The 7,764-nt window shown below is 44.3% G+C and overlaps 1 protein-coding gene across 1 annotated transcript in view; it reads left to right on the top strand.

Annotated features, from left to right (window-relative positions):
- The first annotated feature begins 246 nt into the window (after positions 1-246).
- Positions 247-7,764, top strand: part of LOC120019954 (PDZ and LIM domain protein 2-like) — a 55,623-nt gene continuing 48,105 nt past the window's right edge. The window contains exon 1 of the mRNA XM_038963400.1: positions 247-612. The gene's annotated coding sequence lies outside the window, so the exon portion shown is untranslated. The remainder of the gene's footprint in view (positions 613-7,764) is intronic.

Genomic DNA, 7,764 nt, shown 5'->3' with positions numbered 1-7,764 from the left:
ATTACACCAGCCCATCCTGTAGGCATTTAGGCCCATTGTCTGTAGTTGTGGTCCCTATCATTGATCAGTTACATTTTCTAATGCAATTTTTTGTCTGCAGATGGCGCACTAAGACACACTTGCAAGGCCCTACTGCCATTCTGTAATATCTCAATTATCGCCCACCCTCCCTGTATCCCGACACGCCCATGCCATTATTTTGATAACAGCACGTGTCACTGTGAGCTCATTCCTCAGAGCGGGTGTCCACAGGTGATTTCATATTGGTTCTTTATCCAGTAGTCCCCAGCAATAGAAGTGCAGTTCAGGTGGCCAGAGCATTTGATCTAATAACATAGCAGCACGAATCGCTCTTAGAAGCATATGAGATTCCTGTGGGCGTTTTGGGAGCAGAAAGAAGGAAACATTAACTTCATTCTGCTGTATTTTTGGAAGCGACTCGCGCGCAAAGGGTGGAGTGTTTCTGGTCCTGCGCTCTTTTCGGGTATTTTGGTGCTGTCGCCTATGAGTTTTTCACTTGAGATATTCTTCAGGAGAGCACCGTTGTTGGATCTGCAGGTGTACGGACACAATTCGACTTTTACTGATTGCTGATCAACTGCATTGATTTAGGTAAGGTTTAGGTAATTGCTATAGGCTACTTCTGTGAGTCTCCCATTTACCTGTAAGTTCACGCTAATAATATTCATTTCATTCAATTATGTGGTAATTCACATTATTTACTCAAACAATTAAAAAAATGTATTTGAATTTCTGCAATTTTTAAAGGCCTATACCTATGAACATTGGATACAAGGGTTCTTGGTGATGCTGTCAAATTGTCTGTACACCCTGGTTGATGTAATTATTCACTTGATTGCTACTTTTAGTTGCCCCTAGCCATCTGAACAGGAACAATTTTGTTTTGTGTATCTTGGATTTATACCCAAACTCATAACAGCCTTGCCTCTGTCTTAGACCCTCATCAGTTGGTTTGCCAGGAGGAATAGTTGCCACCAACATCATTATATTTCATTATGGCATGGAAACACATTTAGGTGGGTGAAACTGTGGATGCAGTATGATCATGATGGATGCTTGGTACAGTAGGATCATGATGGATGCTTGGTACAGTAGGATCATGATGGATGCTTGGTACAGTAAGATCATGATGGATGCTTGGTACAGTAGGATCATGATGGATGCTTGGTACAGTAGGATCATGATGGATCCTTGGTACAGTATGATCATGATGGATGCTTGGTACAGTAAGATCATGATGGATGCTTGGTACAGTAGGATCATGATGGATGCTTGGTACAGTAGGATCATGATGGATGCTTGGTAAAGTATGATCAGGATGGATGCTTGATACAGTATGTGTTCAATGTAGCATAATGTACTTCCATGTTGACTGATGATTACGAAGGGAAATTAACTTTAACTTAAGATCCCACGCTTCACACAGTCAGCATCCTTTACTTCTACAGGCATCTCTGTGAACTAAAGGCTTGGCTGCTCAAAACATTCACATGGAACATAGTCAATATGATTTGTGGATTTCCAGGCCAGGTGAAATTCCAGACAAACAGGTCTGTGTTTATGTGACATTAACATAATTGTTAACTGACTAGCTGTAATTTGTGACTGTTCACTCCTCCCCTTAAAGTGGGGTTTTCACTGGTGAAGCCTCCTGAAAGATATGGGCCATTGTGGGGTCATTACACTAATTAGGTGCCTTTTGAGTAATGTAATTTGGTGAAAAAATATACTTTTTATTTAACCTAATTTTAATAAACAGCAATTGTTCAACTTAATAAAAACATAAGTTAAGTAAAAAAAAAAATACTATAGTAATTGCCTATTAAAGATGCAATATGCAGAAATCACTCCGCCATTTCCTGGTTGCTGAAATTTGAATAGTTCACCGAATTTCAGTTTATGTGACAAAAAAAGCAGTTATTGTGTAGATAATCATTGTTCCATTTAAACCGCTGTGAAATATATTTTCCATAACCAAAAATATATGATGTTTTCTGCTATTTGAACCCAGTGTACAAAACTGAACGTACAACACGCAAAAACGAAACTTAAGAACGGGAAGCATAGAACTAGCGCACATAGAACAGAGATACTGTTTCTTACACTTGCTTGCTGAGCATGACATATCTATAACTCACATTTCTATGTGAATTTGGTCGGGTCGCCCAAAAAGTTACATATTGCAGCTTTAAGTGACAAATAAAGTAACAGGGTTGATCGTAACAGGGTTGAAGACTTCATGTTTAATGATCCATAAATCCCGTTGTGACCCGGGGAATTTGTTATGTGCAACAGGGAGGAGCAATTGAACGCAAGCTTCACAAAATATTATAATTTGTAAAAACATTTCTAGCCTGTCTATCTTTTATTCCACCTGGACAAAAGGAACACCTACGTGAGAATGCTATTCATTGACTACAACTCAGCGTTCAACATCATAGTGCCCTCAGCTCATCACTAAGCTATGTATCCTGGGACAAAACACCTCCCTCTGCAACTGGATCCTGGAATTACTGACGGGCCGCCCCCAGGTGGTGAGGGTAGGTAGCAACACACGCTGATCCTCAACACTGGAACCCCTCAGGGGTGCGTACTCAGTCCCCTCCCGTACTCCCTGTTCACCCACGACTGCATGGCCAGGCACGACTCCAACACCATTTAGTTTGCAGATGACACAACAACGACAACGACGAGACAGCCTATAGGGAGGAGGTCAGAGACCTAGCTGCGTGGTGCTAGAATAACAACCTATCCCTCAACGTAATCAAGACAAAGGAGATGATAGTGGACTACAGGAAAAGGAGGACCAAGCACGCCGCCATTCTCATCAACGGGGCTGTAGTGGAGCAGGTTGAGAGCTTTAAGTTCCTCGGTGTCCACATCACCAACAAACTAGAATGGTCCAAACACACCAAGACAGTTGTGAAGAGGGCACAACAAAACCTATTCCCCCTCAGGAGACTGAAAAGATTTGGCATGAGTCCTCAGATCCTCAGCTGAGGATCCAAGGTTCTACAGCTGCAACATCGAGAGCATCCTGACTGGTTGCATCACTGCCTGGTACGGCAACTGCTTGGCCTACGACCGCAAGGCACTACAGAGTAGTGCGTACGACCCAGTACATCACTGGGGCTAAGCTGCCTGCCATCCAGGACCTCTACACCAGGCGGTGTCAGAGGAAGGCCCTACAAATTGTCAAAGACCCCAGCCACCCCAGTCATAGACTGTTCTCTCTGCTACCGCATGGCAAGAGGTACCGGAGCGCCCCCCCCCCCCGCCAACCCCACTTTTACGCTGCTGCTACTCTCTGTTTATCATCTATGCATAGTCACTTTAACTATACCTACATGTACATATTACCTCAATTAGCCCGACTAACCGGTGCCCCCGCACATTGACTCAGTACCGGTACCACCTGTATATAGCATTGCTGCTGTTATTTTCTGTCATTTTACTTCTTTACTTGTCTATTGTTCACCTAATACCTTTTTTGCACTGTTGGTTAGGGCTTGTAAGTAAGCATTTCACTGTAAGGTCTACACCTGTTGTATTCGGCGCATGTGACAAATACACTTTGATTTGACTTGTAACAGGGTTGACGTGTAACGCTCGACCCGCTCAGTTTTCCACCACAAAACACCAGAACATGGCCAGAAAGAGTAGAACCAGCTCATCTGCTTTTAAACTTTTAACTATTAGATGTTCAATGTTTCTTTTGAATAATAATGAGAGTTCAGTTCATGTAACAGGGTTGACATTAAAGGGAAATTTCACAATTATATTCATCATCTCCAGCAAAACATCAACATATATGAAAATGGTGCGTTTCTATGTTTTGTAATAAAAAAGACAAAGATAAGTGTTTCCAATGACATCATCAATGTGCATTATGTGATGTGTCTACTATTTGCCTTACTTATTGCCGACTAATTGGTTTATGATGTCATGGAAACACTTATCTTTCTCTATAATTTTTACTACAAAACATAGAAACGCACCATTTTCACATATGTTGAGGTGGTGCTGGAGATGAAGTTGAAATGTTTAGAAATTTCCGTTTAAAATGTGGGACAGGGTGCCCTTTTCAGTCGGTCAACTAGGAACAACACAGCTATGAGGGAGTTTGCATGCTAGTGCCCTCTACTGAAGAATATTAGAATCATGCCTGACAAGGCGAGTGAACAGCGTGCATCACTGAAAGCCCTGCCTTCCACAGGTGATAAACCCGAGGCACGGATACATTCATTCAATTCTTCCACTCTTCACCTCGAGCTGGGCAGAAGAATTCACACATTTCTTCAAAAACAAACATTGGAATGCAAAATGTGCCAGGCTTTACTCCAACTTAAATGTCCCACTTAAGGAGGGCATGTTCATCCTTCTGGACGTTGTGTGGTAAAGTTTGGTTACTATTTTTGTGAAGTTCCCTACAAATGTGTTAGTTATTCGTTTGCCTGTTTAGCCACTCTAACTGATTGTAAGTAAGATGACTAGCACGAATGAAGGCTGTTAAGCCGGGGTTCGAGTTCACAACCTTGCCCACAGTCATGCGGTTTCACCATATCTTTGAATAATATTCATTTTTATTTATTTACATTTTTTTATTTCACCTTTATTTAACTAGGTTAGCTAGTTGAGAACAAGTTCTCATTTACAACTGCGACCTGGCCAAGATAAAGCAAAACAGTCCGACACAAACAACAACACAGAGTTAAACATGGAATAAACAAGCGTACAGTCAATAACACAATAGAAAAAAATGTCTATATACAGTGTGTGCAAATGGCATGAGGAGGTAAGGCAATAAATAGGTCATAGTAGTGAAGTAATTACAATTTAGCAAATTAACACTGGAGTGATAGATGAGCAGATGGTGATGTGCAAGTAGAAACACTGGTATGCAAAAGTGCAGAAAAGTAAATAAAAACAATTTGGGGATGAGGTAGGTAGATTGGGTGGGCTATTTACAGATGGGCTATGTACAGCTGCAGCGATCGGTTAGCTGCTCAGATAGCTGATGTTTAAAGTTAGTGAGGGAAATATAAGTCTCCAGCTTCAGCGTTTTTTGCAATTCGTTCCAATCATTGGCAGTTGAGAACTGGAAGGAAAGGCGGCCAAAGAAGGTGTTGCCTTTGGGGATGACCAGTGAGATATACCTGCTGGAGCGCATGCTACGGGTGGGTGTTGTTATCGTGACCAGTGAGCTGAGATAAGGTAGAGCTTTACCTAGCATAGACTTATAGATGACGTGGAGCCAGTGGGTCTGGCGACGAATATGTAGCGAGGGCCAGCCGACTAGAGCATACAGGTCTCAGTGGTGGGTGGTTTAAGGGGCTTTGGTGACAAAACGGATGGCAATGTGATAGACTGCATCCAGTTTGCTGAGTAGAGTATTGGAAGCTATTTTGTAAATGACATTGCCGAAGTCGAGGATCGGTAGGATAGTCAGTTTTACGAGGGTATGTTTGGTGGTGTGAGTGAAGGAGGCATGGTTGCAAAATAGGAAGCCGATTCTAGATTTAATTTTGGATTGTAGATGTTTAATATGAGTCTGGAAGGAGAGTTTTCAGTCTAGCCAGACACCTAGGTATTTGTAGTTGTCCACATATTCTAAGTCAGAACCGTCCAGAGTGGTGATGCTAGTCGGGTGGGCGGGTGCGGGCAGCGAATGGTTGAAAAGCATGCATTTGGTTTTACTAGTGTTTAAGAGCAGTTGGAGGCCACGGAAGGAGTGTTGTATGGCATTGAAGCTCATTTGGAGGTTAGTTAACACAGTGTCCAAAGAAGGGCCAGATGTATACAGAATGGTGTTGTCTGCATAGAGGTGGATCAGGGAATCCCCCGCAGCAAGAGCGACATCGTTGATATATACAGAGAAAAGAGTCGGCCCGAGAATTGAACCCTTTGGTACCCCATAGAGACTGCCAGAGGCCCGGATAACAGGCCCTACGATTTGACACACTGAACTCTGTCTGAGAAGTAGTTGGTGAACCAGGCGAGGCAGTCATTTGAGAAGCCAAGGCTGTTGAGTCTGCCGATAAGAATACGGTGATTGACAGAGTCGAAAGGCTTGGCCAGGTCGATGAAGACGGCTGCACAGTACTGTCTTTTATCGATGGCGGTTATGATATCGTTTAGTACCTTGAGCGTGGCTGAGGTGTACCCGTGACCAGCTCAAAAACCGGATTGCACAGCGGAGAAGGTACAGATTCGAAATTGTCAGTGATCTGTTTATTAACTTGGCTTTCGAAGACTTTAGAAAGGCAGGGCAGGATGGATATAGGTCTATAACAGTTTGGGTCTAGAGTGTCACTCCCTTTGAAGAGGCGGATGACCGCGGCAGCTTTCCAATCTTTAGGGATGTCAGACGATACGAAAGAGGTTGAACAGACTGGTAATAGGGGTTGCAACAATGGTGGCGGATAATTTTAGAAAGAGAGGGTCCAGATTGTCTAGCCCAGCTGATTTGTACGGGTCCAGGTTTTGGAGCTCTTTCAGAACATCTGCTATCTGGATTTGGGTGAAGGAGAAGCTGGGGTGGCTTGGGCAAGTAGCTGCGGGGGGTGCGGAGCTGTTGGCCGGGGTAGGGGTAGCCAGGAGGAAAGCATGGCCAGCCGTAGAGAAATGCTTATTGAAATTCTCGATTATCGTAGATTTATCGGTGGTGACAGTGTTACCTAGCCTCAGTGCAGTGGGCAGCTGGGAGGAGGTGTTCTCATTCTCCATGGACTTTACAGTGTCCCAAAACTTTTTGGAGTTAGAGCTACAGGATGCAAATTTCTGTTTGAAAAAGCTAGCCTTTGCTTTCCTGACTGACTGCGTGTATTGGTTCCTGACTTCCCTGAAAAGTTGCAAAACGCTGGGACTATTCGATGCTAGTGCAGTCCGCCACAGGATGTTTTTGTGCTGGTCGAGGGCAGTCAGGTCTGGAGTGAACCAAGGGCTATATCTGTTCTTAGTTCCATTTTTTTTAAAAGGGGCATGCTTATTTAAGGAAATTACTTTTAAAGAACGACCAGGCATCCTCGACTGACGGGATGAGGTCAATATCCTTCCAGGATACCCGGGCCAGGTCGATTAGAAAGGCCTGCTCGCAGAAGTGTTTTAGGGAGCGTTTGACAGTGATGAGGGGTGGTAGTTTGACCGCGGACCCATAGCGGATGCAGGCAATGAGGCAGTGATCGCTCAGATCCTAAATGAAAACAGCAAAGGTGTATATGGAGGGCAAGTTGGTCAGGATAATGTCTATGAGGGTGCCCATGTTTATAGATTTAGGGTTGTACCTGTACCTTCATGAGTGTTGTCTTGTATGTTTTTGGCTGGGTGCATGCTCAGGCAGCCCTGGATCGAACCAGCTTGTGCGACCACTATCGCCTGCTGTGTACAAGCTCTCTCAAGAGGCGTGTGGGACTGAGTTTGACTTTCCTCTCCTGGGTGCCTGTACCTTGGCGGAGTCTGAATTGCAGGATACGGGGTTGGATCTGGGCTCGTGGTTCAATCCCATTGAGCTATCCTCCCAGCATGGCGGTAGAGAGCTGTCTGATATCGCGTCTCCTTCGGTGTACTGGGCCCAGGGGGTGGCGGCCCGGTCCCTGAACACAGTCACAATGCTGCAGGTTTACCACACTGAGCTGTTAGCTGACCTGGCCACGATTCTGTGGAGCCCCACGCAGAGCTCCTAGATGAGATTCGTGCTACGGCTGATTCCGTCTCTTGCATGTCCCGTTGCATCGTCTCAGAGCT

This window comes from Salvelinus namaycush, chromosome 1 (assembly GCF_016432855.1).
Source record: "Salvelinus namaycush isolate Seneca chromosome 1, SaNama_1.0, whole genome shotgun sequence".
In the NCBI taxonomy this organism is placed as follows: Eukaryota; Metazoa; Chordata; class Actinopteri; order Salmoniformes; family Salmonidae; genus Salvelinus; species Salvelinus namaycush.
The sequence above is the reverse complement of the archived record's forward strand: the minus strand, read 5'-3'. Positions and strand labels throughout refer to the sequence as shown.